Here is a 12,856-nt window from a genome sequence, read left to right on the forward strand (position 1 = left end):
CTAGGCTGGAAAACGGACCTGGCCCAGGTTGGGGGTAACTGTAATACTGGCAAATGCGGGAAGGGGAAGACGCAGCGGCAGGTAAACTTGATGACGACTCTGGAGCCCGGAAAAATTAAAGTGGGCAGAGTTCATTGGACCGAAAAAAGGTCACCCTGAAGAGTAAAATAGACACCCAGGCAAAGGAGACACGAAGAGAGAGGGGCCCACACAGCTACAGAAAGCACAAAGAGGGTGAAGAAAGAAAGGGCGGGAAGCTGAAGAACTTATTTTTTTTTTTTTTAACAGCGCCAGATTTAAAACAACGACCGCATGTGAGGGTGCGCGCGCATGGCGCTTGTGCCAGCATTGGCCATAACTTCCTGAGTTTGGAAGCAAATGCACTCTTTACAATTTCTTTCCCACAATTTGAACTTTACCACAATTTTAACAGACATTTCGTTTTATAAAGGAAAAGAAAACTTTCATGCAGCGATGGCTCCAATTGGGGTCTTTCAGGCTAGTATGTGTAAAGACTCTTACGAAGTCGTTGCTGCATTTCTGTGACTATGCATATTCCGTAGGCCTTGGTACTTGTACTTGCTCCCTAGGCCAGAGGAAATTAAAGGCTAGATGCACAAAAGAGGCTCCCCACCACTAATATTCAATTTCAGTAAAGCAAATAATATGATAAATTTCTGCAAACAACTGTTTTGATCATTTTCTGAAATTAGGAAAAAATTGGCCTTTTTGGTATCCTTCAGTATACAGTTAATATACTTTCACCATAATACCTTGTTCTTTTGAGGGACAAGCCAACAAAAAGTTCTGGCTGTGAAGAGTTTTTAATTAGGAAATTAAAACTTACCTTCGTATGGAGGACCTAAAACTTCAAATTGGAACTCTGACATTAACACATCACATGACCTTGGATCAGGTGTTTGGCCCCTTTGAGCCTCAGTTTTCTCACCTCTAAAACAAAGCAGGGGGGCGGGGTCTTGACAGCCCTTTCTAGCGCTGAAATTCTACTACTCAACTTGGAGGAGAAAGAATTTTAAGGAGCTTGCATGAGGAGGCCACATGATCATTCTCTAACTCTCGGGTGGCGTTCCCATTTCACTCTTCATGGCCATGACTTCTATCTAGAGATGCGACAGTAATTCAGAGGATCTTTTGGTAAAATTTTTAAAAAACCTTAGACTACACTTATAAGTTGGAGATTCTGCAATGGACTTGAGTCCACCATGAAAAAAATCACTGCATTTAACAAAGAAATACAAAACATTGTCACTAACTTCTGGGTGGTGGATTATAACTGATTTTTATTTTCTTTAGGCTTGTCTGTATTTTCTAAATTTCCCTACAATGAAAAAGTACCACTCTTACCATTTAAAAAATAGATTTTCAGAAGGATTAGTGCATTCTTGCAAGGTTTACCAGATCTCTCAAGTCTACTCTAAAATCACGGGGGGGCGGTGATATGAAGTCAGACAGTATCACAATGCGTGTCTGCACACAGTGGTTGATTACCCAAGTGGCTGGCCGCTGTAGTCAGAATCAGGACATTATTATTATAATCAGAATCTATGGCTCACAGTCCTACGTGGAAATCAAAACATACGTTTTATCTAAATAACTTTTTTTTTCCAGCATCCTGGCCCTTGAGAAGCATGGTTAAAATTCCTTTCCAGTTTAAAGTAAATGAAATGAAACATGAGGTACTTCTTCTACCCACAAAAAAAAAAAAAAAAGCTTTCCAGACAAAATATGGTTGCTATTGGGCTGGGTTTTTTTTTTTTTTTTCTCTTGCTATGCTCTAAAACACAACACATCAAAAGTTAAAATAAATATTTAGCTGTCAAAACAAAACACACCCCCCATATGGAAAACACAAATATTGAATTTGATGACGCTTGTTATAAAAACAACGTCCACAGCAAAAATAAATGTTTAAATTGTGTACAAAGACTACAAAACTAAATGCTATCATTGTTAAGTTCTATACGACAGTCCAAAAAAGGTTGAAGGTAAGCTGCGGAAAGGATATAAACATAATTAGGTAATTTCCAGCTTCACCACCATAAAAAGTACAATTTTCAAGGAAGACAGACAATAAAGTTCCCCCAAATGACAACTGCAGGCTCAGTGAGGGTAGATCTCTAGAACAAACTTCATGTTCAGCTGAATTCTCCTCAGTTGAGGAAGGTATAGCATTATAGTTCACCTCTCCATTCTCCACCTGGATGTGATCTGTGTCTACAACACATTACCTCCGAAACGACTTTTTACCCAGGACCAGTCACTCACCTCTCTGCAGCAGGGTCCTCGCCTCACTCCCCTTCAGCAACACCAAGCTCCAGACCAAGCAGCAAGGGACAGTGGCTTAGTCACAGGACTGAAGTTCAAATCCCAACTCTGCCGCTTATTAGTTGTGCAATCTTAAACAAGTTACTTAACTAACCTCATCTATGAAATGTGCATCATAACCACTCTGCAGAGTTCCTCTGAGGATCAAATTACATAATGGGTGTAAATTCAACCCACATATTTTCTAGAACTAGCGTAGGCCTTCAAGTAACCAGTTCCCTTTCGCCCCCTACTCCTGGCCACTTACTCCAAGTATGATCAAGTTTAACGTTCATGGTTTTAATTACTCTCCAGCAAACTCAATGGTATATATAGCACATGTAGTAATTTTAATTTTGTTAAGACTTTGAATAGAGCACACAGCAAGGGAGACAGTACGACATTGTGCTCAAAACCATGAACTTCTGAGCGGTAAGACAATCTCAATTTTGATGTCTCCTAACCGTGCCCAGCTGTGCAACCAAGGGCAAATTACTTTACCTCTCTGAGCCTGGTTCTTAATTTAAAAATGAAGAGACTAGACAAGGTATACAAGTGCCTGGCACAGAGCTAAGTACCATAAATGGTAGCTTCTATTGGTCTTCATGATTTGGGTCGATGTTCAGGTACTAGTCACTTTAAAGACTAGTAAAGTAAGCTTGGCCAACAACTCAGTCACATCAAGACACTGTTAGTGTTCTCTACTCTCCTGAAGTTAAGTTCTACTGCATTTCATAGAGGAAATTACATCAACCTTAGCACTACTGACAATTTGGGTCAGATGATTCTCCAGTGCGGGGGACTGCCCCTTGCATCCTAGAATGTTTAAGCCCCTTGCCTGACCTCTACCTACTAGACACACCCCAAGCTGTGACTGCCAAAACTGTCTCCAGACATTGTTCAATGTCTCCTAGGGGACAAAACTGCCCCAGTTAAAAACCACTCGTCTAGCACTTGCTGCAGATGGGACTTCTCGGTAGGCAGCCCTGCAGGAGGACAAAGGTTTACTCGCCCTCCCATTTAGTCTTATCTACTCCTCTGGGCTCCATCATTCATTAGTACCTGTAATTCAAAGGTGACCATAGAAAAATAAATTTTTGGGCCCAATTTGCTGTCAGAAGCTGCTTTAAGTCACAGGAAGGAATGCTGGCCTGGTTATCTTTTCACTACTCTATACAGTCATACAAAATGCTGAACTTTTAATATCAAGGAGTCTGCTATGTCCTAATTACTTTACATAAAACGTTAAAAGGTCATTGACCTTAAGATGACTTATAAACCATGTTATTACCCAAACTAAGTATGTCTTCATTGGGAAGGTGAGATGGAATTTATGCAGTGACTAATACCCTGGAAAGAAACGGCTCCCCTGTTTGCATGGCTAAAGCATGTTTACTGTACATAAAGTGCTATGTTAAAGTCCAAAAGACTCTGGACAACTCTTGATTATTCACAACGAATTCACTGTCTATTTTTCATTTTAATAACTGCACCAGAAAGCAGGAGCCATTTCTTATCCACTGTGCATCCCAGCACCTAGCACAGAGCCTCCAACAGAGGCGGTCACTCAGTAAATGTTGGTTGAATAAATAAATGGTCATATATTCTGCTTAATTAAGTACTCTGTTGAAAAAAAAAAAAGAAACTTTCTTTGCTCTCGTTCAACAGGAGCTGAAAGAAAAGATCTTTTAAGAGAAAATAATTACAGTCTGCTCCCTTTTACTCCAAACCCAAACAACTGGAAAATTCAATTAACCAAAAAAATTTTGTAGGCAAAAGTTGGGGAAAGCAGCCAAACAGATAAGGCCCAAAGTTCAAGCAAGCACGAACATTTGTTCAACTCCCGCAAGATTATAAGAGCCAAAGCTGCTGGCACAAGAGGGCAAGGAGGCAGCCGGGAGGTGGAAGCAGGAAAACAGGGATGGATCAGCCTCAGGAGGTTAGCTGCCATCCGTCAGTGAACAGTTTTTTTGGTTTTTTTAACGTCAAAACTTTAGAGGTAAGAGTCAATGTCTTACGCAAAGCCTTGACTTACAAATTACTTTTCAAATGGATATGAGCAAAAATTTAAAGAATATTTAGAAAGATATCTGATCATATTTTTGTTAATTTTGCAAGGTTCCTTATCTTTTTTTTTTCCCTTCTCCAGTCCCGCAGGGCAAACAACAGGTTCTTAAAAAGCTGCGCAAAAGACACTCCATTTACTCTTTTTGTCTAGAGAAACTTAAGGCCCACCACCATCACATGCTTCTCTCTGCAAAAGACTTCACCACTCCCAGCATTCTATTCATAAGAGAAAAAAACAGTCAGATTTAAATTGTATTCTTAAAGTATTATTTTAAGATCATTGCCCAGTATATAGAATGGGTATCACATTAACATTAGAAATGGTGCAAATAATAGTGTTTAAATGCATTCTCGGGGCTTCCCTGGTGGCACAGTGGTTAAGAATCCGCTTGCCAATGCAGGGGACACAGGTTCGAGCCCTGGTCCGGGAAGATCCCACATGCCGCGGAGCAACTAAGCCCGTGCACCACAACTACTGAAGCTTGTGCACTTAGAGCCCGTGCTCTGCAACAAGAGAAGCCACCGGAATTAGAAGCCCGCACACCGCAACGAAGAGTAGCCCTCGCTCGCCGCAACTAGAGAAAGCCCGTGTGCAGCAACGAAGACCCAACACAGCCAAAACTAAATAAATAAAATAAATAAATTTATAAAAAACAATAAATGCATTCTCGTCCACCTTTGAGACCAAAACCTCTATTTCCACTTAAAACATTTCCAGTTTATCATTTCCAGTACACAAGTAAATTATCATGTTTAAGTGGTCCATTAGTTTGATCCATATTAAATTAGCTTCAATTTCCTGGTATCATATAAGAGGAATTTTCCCAATTTAAATCTTACACCATTTTTTAAAAGTTTCACTCAAAAATCTAGACTTGGTTAAAAAAAACCCAAAAAACAAAAGAGCGCTTTCCTTCTCCAAAAATTCAATATGGGAATGGCAGCCTAGAATTTCAAAAACCATATATGGTTACAGAATCCATATGGTAGTCTTAGACTATATACTTATTGGTAGGTGGTTCACACAAATCATGGCGTATCTGACCAACTTCCTGTTGCATAAAGATTATATTTGCTCTGAAAAATGTTAAATAAGCATTTTTAAAGACTGAAGGTAAAGACTAGATTGGAACCTTATGTAACCAAAATGGGAAAGCACGTATAGCATCACCACATTAAAGGCCTAAACCTTTTCAATATGTATTCTTCCTAAGCAAATATGAGCATGAGTTTCCAAAGGCAAAGCTACCATCCCAGAAGCCCTTGCTTCCTCAGTGTAAAGAATGGGGAGGGTTCCGTTCCTGGAGACGAGCTGGGGAGGGAAAGGCTTTGCAAAATTCCCAGGGGCTCATAATTTAAATGTATGCTATTCTGCAAATGTTCACATTTCCAAAGAACAACATAAAATTTACATTAAAACTGTCTTAATCAAGATAACGAAAAAAAATTATTCCTGGTGCTCTATAAGCTTGCCATAGATTTGATAACCCAGGAAAGAATTACAGGCAATTACAAAATGATGGCTCCAATTAGGAAATCTGGATCTATTCCAAATTCAAATCAAAGGGGGCTCAGATAATCCCGATGGAGTAATTTAAATGAATATAGGGGACTTCCAGCAAAGACATACGTTTATTCTATTACTACGTCTTCTGAAAGCCAAGCAAAATGCTACAACGACGTATCTCTTGCACTTCAGGAAATTAAAAAACCAAACCTGGAGTCCCCTTAATAAACCTTGTTCTCTTGTTTTCCCAAGGGGTCTCGCTGGTACAGGGTTTTTATTGTAAAGGGCAATCAAAACAAACCTGAGAATCCCGCACAGTCTCAAACGCAGAAGATAATATAGCACCGAACACGAACCACACACAATCTTTCCTTGCTGATTTCCAAACCTCCACCTAGTCCTGGATGCCTGAGAAGAGGCCGCGAGGAATGGAAGAGAAAGAGAAACTTCGAAAGCAGAAACCTCTCTCCCAGAGCCTAGAACAGACGGCACCTTGTAGGGATTTCACGCTTTCTGAGACGGAAAGGTCACACCCTGCAGTTTTGAAAATCCACCTTCTAAGGCTCAACCCATGTTACAAAACCTTCCTCCTGCTTCTCTAGGTTTCGCGCTGAAGCTGAAACCCCCCCTCCCCCCACCCCCATTCGCCAACACCCTCCCCCCGCCATCCCCTTAGAGAAGAACCAGCGCGGCTCCCCCCTCCTCCCCACCACAGCATCCCCGACGAGCAAACCTTGGAAGCCCCTCACCTCCACTCCCTCCCACGCCCACCCCCGCCCACCTCGTCGTGCGAACCGAGGCCGGTTCCCCTTCACTCCCTCCCCGTCCTCGAGGAGGAAACCGAGGGGAGCCCTCTACTTCATCTTCACCCGCTCTCCCCACCGTCTACCTCTCTCCCAGCCGGTTATCCTCGTTGAGAAAACCGAGAGGTGCCCCCCACCTCGCCCCACTCCCCCCACTGCCCGCCATCCTCGGGCAGAAAGCCCAGGGAACCCCTTCCCTCTCTCTCCACTCCCCACCATTCCGCAGAGGAAACCAGGGAGAGCCCCCTCCTCCCTCCCGCTTCCCCCACCTCCAGGCGCTCCCGGTCCCCTCCGCCCGCCACCCCTGCGGCGAGAGCCCGAGGGAGGCTGAGGCACGCACCGGCGGGAGGGCAGAGGAGGGGACCCCGCGGCCGGCCATCCCGCAGCCCCCGTCCCCGGCCGGCCGGCCGGCCGAGGCCCGAGGCCCCAGATACCCGCCCCGGGGGCCAGCCCGCGACCGGCGGCGGCGGGGCAGGAGGGCAGCCGCTCCCCCGGGACGCGGGCCCGCTGGGCGGGAGGCACACACGCATGCACGCACACGCGGAGAGAAAGCGGGCTTACAGCCTGGGGATGCTCGCCCGCGCGGCTGTCTCGGCGGCGGCCGCTGCCTGCACCGAGGCCAAGGCGCGGCGGCGGCGTCGGCGGCTGCGGACTGAGCCCCCTCGGCCGGGCGGTGGATCTAGGGCGCGGGAGGGGCGCGAGGGGAGGGGCACGTGGGGGAGGCGGGGAGGGAGGGCGCGCGCGCGCGCGGGGGCGGGGGCGGGCGCGGCTGGCCCGGGGCGGGGCGGGGCGTGCGCCAGCCGGGGCTCGGCCTGCGGGGGCTGCGGTGCGGGGCGCGCGCGCGCGCGCGCGGGAGCCGGCCCGGCCGGGGGCCGGGCGAGGGCGCCACGCAACCCGTGCGGCCACGTGCCTCCGTCTCGGGGGGCGGCCCGCTGACTGCAAGGCGCGGCCGCGCGGGGAAGGTGGCTGCGAGGAGACAGGGGCGAGCTCTTTCCTGGAGGGCCGGCTCCCGCCCCGGAGGCCGAGGGGAGGGCGGGCTGGGGGCGCCCGGGGACCCCCGCCCTCGCGCCGCAGCCCTCGAGGCCGGCGGGGAGTCACGAGTCACTGCAGGCAGCCGCGGCCGACGCTGGGGAGGTGGGAGCAACAAAGAGAGTCGAGCGAAGGTGGCCTCACCGGTGGCCTACGCTAGCCAGCACACCCCCTGCAAAGCGGCCCGTGTCCGGAGCGCACCCGGATTCGGCCCAGACTGCAGGAGCCGCGTGGCTCTGAGGGACGCCGAAGGACCCACCGGCGACCCTTTCCCTTAGTAATCGGCCGGGGGGAGCGAAAGGAGTCCCATCATGAGCCCAAAGCTACCATACAGAGGGCTTTGCATCATTCGAAAAAGCACTGATGGCAAAGCGGCACGTGGCTACTCATTCATTCACTCAGCCTTCGGTTTACTGGGCCCTCACCGTGTGCCAGGCACAGTGCCAGGCGCTGAGGATACATGGCAGAGTCAAGCAGAACACCCGCCACCCTGCCTTGGGAGCTTGCAATCTAGTGGGGAGACAGACGATTAAGAAGTGAGAAAATAATCAAATTTGGGATTAGGCCTGTGCAGCAAAAGGAGAGGGTGCAAATTGTGTGGTTAGGAAAGGAGGAGGTGGCATTTAAGCTGAGCCCTGAAAGTTATGAAAGAAGCAACCATAGGAAGAGCCAGGGAAAAGCCTTGCGAAAAGAGGGAGCAGACATATGAAAGCCAGGAGGGGGCAAATCTTGCTGCTTTAGGACTATGAGGTGGTGGTTGTGATTGGCACCAGGAGAGCTGGGGAGGGTAGCCTAAGCCTGAACAGACTGGCACAGACTAGATCATGGACTGCATCCTAGTCAACAGACGGTTTTATTCCAAAATCAATGGGAAGCTAGTGAATGAATGGCTTCACCCCTGGGGCATGACATGACCTGATTTATATTTCTTTCCTATTTCTTTTTTCTTTTGGGATAATTGTAGATTCACATACATTTGTAAGAAATAATACAGAGAAGTCCTATGTACCCCTTACCCAGTTTCCCCCGATGCAAAACTATAGTACAAGATCATAACCAGAATACTGACATTAGTACAATCTACAAATCTTATTATTTCCCTGGTTTTACTTGTGATCGTGTGTGTATTTAGTTCTATCCAACTTTATCACGCGTAGACTCATATATCCACCACCTCAGTCAGGATACAAAATAGTTCCATCGTTACAAGAATCCATCCTGTTGCTCCTTTAGCCTCAACCCCCTCCCCAGTCCCCCCAGTCTCCTGCCATTGGCAATCATTCATCTGTCCTCCATTTCTACAATGTTGTCCTGTCAAGAATGTTATGTAAATGAGCCATACAGTTTGTAACCTTTGGGGATTGGTTTTTTCACTCAGCTTAATTCCCTTGAGAGTCATCCAAGTTGTGTGTATCCATAGTTTGCTCTCTTTCATTGTCCAGTAGTATTCTAGGTCCTATTTGTATTTTTATTTATTTATTTATTTTTAACATTTTGATTGGAGTATAAATGCTTTACAATGGTGTGTTAGTTTCTGCTTTATAATAAGGTGAATCAGTTATACATATACATATATCCCCAATATCTCTTCCCTCTTGCATCTCCCTCCCTCCCACCCTCCCTATCCCATCCTTCTAGCTGGTCACAAAGCACCGAGCTGATCTCCCTGTGCTATGCGACTGCTTCCCACTAGCTATCTATTTTACATTTGGTAGTGTATATATGTCCATGCCACTCTCTTACTTTGTCCCAGCTTACCCTTCCCCCTCCCCATATCCTCAAGTCCATTCTCTAGTAGGTCTGCGTCTTTATTCCCATCTTGCCCCTAGGTTCTTCATGACCTTTTTTTTTTTTTACATTCCACATATATGTGTTAGCATACGGTATTTGTTTTTCTCTTTCTGACTTACTCCACTCTGTATGACAGACTCTAGGTCCATCCACCTCACTACAAATAGCTCAATTTCGTTTCTTTTTATGGCTGAGTAATATCCCATTGTATATATGTGCCACATCTTCTTTATCCATTCATCTGTCGATGGACACTTAGGTTCCTTCCAAGTCCTGGCTATTGTAAATAGAGCTGCAATGAACATTTTGGTACATGACTGTTTTTGAATTATGGTTTTCTCAGGGTATATGCCCAGTAGTGGGATTCCTGGGTCATATGGTAGTTCTATTTGTAGTTTTTTAAGGAACCTCCATACTGCTCTCCATAGTGGCTGTACCAATTCACATTCCCACCATCAGTGCAAGAGGGTTCCCTTTTCTGCACACCCTCTCCAGCATTTATTGTTTCTAGATTTTTTGATGATGGCCATTCTGACCGGTGTGAGATGATATCGCATTGTAGTTTTGATTTGCATTTTTCTAATGATTAGTGATGTTGAGCATCCTTTCATGTGTTTAAAAGACTACCTTGACTACCATGTGGAGAAAGATTCAGAGGAGACTGAGGATCGAAACAGGAAAACTAGTTAAGATGCTTTCCCAATAGTCTCTATCAAAGCGGATGGTGGTTTCGATTAGGGTGGTGCCTGTGTAGGGAAGTGGAAGGATTTGATGGAATGGGTTCGGAGAGGAAATTGGAGCTGAAGTAGAGACAGCATAGTATAGACAATTGTTTTGAGCTGTTTCACTGTAAAGGGGAACAGAAGTGGAGTGGAACGGGAGGGACAATTAGGGACAAGAGAAGATTCCTTTCTCTCTTTTTCATTTGAGAGATGAGAGCATGTGGCGGGATAATCAGTAGGGAGGGATTGCTGATGAGAGAAGCCTGCCTAGCCCAGAGGAAATGACAGCTGGGGTCCACGAGGAAGACGGGCCCTCCATCTGCTTAAAGGAATTCTCCACTGTTAAGATGCCGATCAGAGGGCTGAGTGGAGGGCGGCCAGCCGTAAGTATAGATCAAGCAAATCCAGTCTGATGACTCCTATTTTCCCCAGGGGTGCACAAACTGGGCGCTGGCCTCCCTTATGAGAAAGCCTAAGCCCTTGCAAGGTTCCCTTCTCTCCCCTGGCACCAGGCGCGTGGCCCTTCCCTTTTCTCATAACGAGCCCTCAGAAGCACTGATGTTTGGTCTTTCTGGTTGGCAGGAGAGGCTGTGGCTTCATGCTTGCTAGGAAAAGAAGTCGATCTGCCCGACCCTGACCCCAAGGAGGTTCTGAACAATTAGCTCCGCTGCAGGCAACTCCTGGCATAGAGAAGCAGCCCAGCGCCCAGCCCCCAAACAGGCATCCAAGATGGAGGGCTCAATGAAGGGCCCTCTCCCAGGGAACCTTCTGGCCATCCTTTGGCACTCATCAGTGTTAGTTGTGGTTCATTCCTCACAAGATCCTTTTCTTCCTCCCCACTTCCTTTCTCCATCTTTCCTTCCCCCCTCCTCTCCGCCCGCCACCTTCTTTCCTCCCTTCCCCCCTTCTTTAGATATTCCTGATGTGCTCCTACTAGGTGCAAGGCCCAGATCTTCCACGTTGCCCACGCTTGGTCTACACCCTAGGCCAGCCCTGTCTGCCTCTGAACACTTCATCTCCTTGGATTTGAACTCAACTTTTGTGGGTCATGGAAACACAATGTTCCACTTAAAATATGTGGGAGACTGTGTTGCAGAATAAGCAAAACAGATGAAAAGAAAGAGGCGGCCCAACTTGTGAACTTGTGTGCCACATTCTGGTAATGTTTTCAGCATCAAGAAGCAAAAAGAAATTAAACAGACTGAAATCAGATGGTATGATCTCAGATCTGATCTTTTTCATTTCTGTTTGAGTAATGAAATAGGCCTGAGGAGAAGGGTCTTAGATTTCGACAGAATTTAAAGCACCCTGGGAAGGAAATATGAAGCATTTATCGGCATATGAAGTAGTCGAGTCCTTTGCCTTCTCTTCAAAAAGTACATTCTGACCAATGATTCTAAGTTATTGAAACTGTATTACATACCTGACAGTTTATATGCAGCATTTTATTTGTTCCTCATTTTATTTACTCTTTGCGTTAGACACTATTATCCACACTGTACAGGTGATAAAACTGAGGCTCAAAGAGGTTAAGAAACTTTGGAGCCGGGATTTAAAACCAAGCAGCATGGCTCCAGAGCCCTCAATCCAAATCAGTGTACTACGCTTCCAAAACAATGAAAGAAGAGAGTTAATCACTTTTACTGTGGTCATCCAAAGTGGCTGCTTCTTTCTGGTAAATGATTCTTTTTACAAAGTGTTGCTGCATATTTCATCTTCATGACTTCTCTATCCCTGTAACCCACAGAGTTCAAGTGTCTTCTTCCACAAGGGGCCTCAAGCCTACTGACAGTTGCACCATTTCATGATCATCACACATGGTGGCAATGGTGGAGTCCAGCTTAACCCCCAGCGAGCACATTACCGCTTCGGCCAGCCTTACGTCCCACCTCTTCCCTCTCAGACCCTATGGGCCATCTGCCTGAGGTCTAGGAGGGTCTTGAAACGCACCCTGTACATCCCCCTTGGAAACCTTTGTTACTTCTGCCTAGAACACAGTTTCAATGTCTTCCTGGACATCTCTACATTTCAAAGGTATACCCCTGATGCCTACCCCTACCCTGACCCATTTCTCTTCCTGTATTCCCTGTCTTTGTTAATGGTGTGCCGCCCCCGCCCTGGTGCCCAAGGTAAACTTCCATTTCCTTCTACTCCTTCTTCTATGTCTAATAGGTCTCCAAGTCCTATAAATTCTACTCGTGAAACAGTCAAGCCTTACCTCATCTTCAGAGTAAACCCTGACCAAGTCAGTCAGAATTAGTTGCTCCCAAGGCAGTTGGTTTATACTGTGAGTACAGCAGGTGATCCTTTACAGACCTGTTGATTTTGGGGATCTTTTCCCCCCACCAGATCATAGCCTTCTTGAGGGCAGGCAACGTGTCTTTCCTGTTTATACCTCTAGTCACTTGGAATATGGTAGGCATTCAATTAATATTTGTTTTAAAAATATTTCATTATAAAATATAAACATATACAAAACAGAGAAAATAGTATAATGAACTAACATGTACCCAACATCCATCTTCAACAATTATCAACACCAATTTTATTTCATTTACATTTCCCTATCCATTTCCTCCAACGTGCACACACACTCTATTTTATTCTTTTTA

At 45.9% G+C, this 12,856-nt stretch overlaps 1 protein-coding gene across 4 annotated transcripts in view; it reads right to left on the reverse strand.

Moving 5' to 3' along the window:
* FHL1 (four and a half LIM domains 1) overlaps nucleotides 1-7,410 on the reverse strand; it is a 60,816-nt gene extending 53,406 nt beyond the window's left edge. The window contains exon 1 of one of the 4 annotated variants that reach the window (XM_060003072.1): nucleotides 7,264-7,410. The gene's annotated coding sequence lies outside the window, so the exon portion shown is untranslated. Of the gene's footprint in view, nucleotides 1-2,286; nucleotides 2,410-6,200; nucleotides 6,375-7,042; nucleotides 7,185-7,263 lie in introns of those variants that run through there. The other 3 variants (XM_060003073.1, XM_060003074.1, XM_060003075.1) reach the window with 3 other exon arrangements.
* Nucleotides 7,411-12,856: the final 5,446 nt, after the last annotated feature.

The sequence above is a fragment of the Delphinus delphis genome, chromosome X, assembly GCF_949987515.2.
Source record: "Delphinus delphis chromosome X, mDelDel1.2, whole genome shotgun sequence".
Classification (NCBI taxonomy): Eukaryota; Metazoa; Chordata; class Mammalia; order Artiodactyla; family Delphinidae; genus Delphinus; species Delphinus delphis.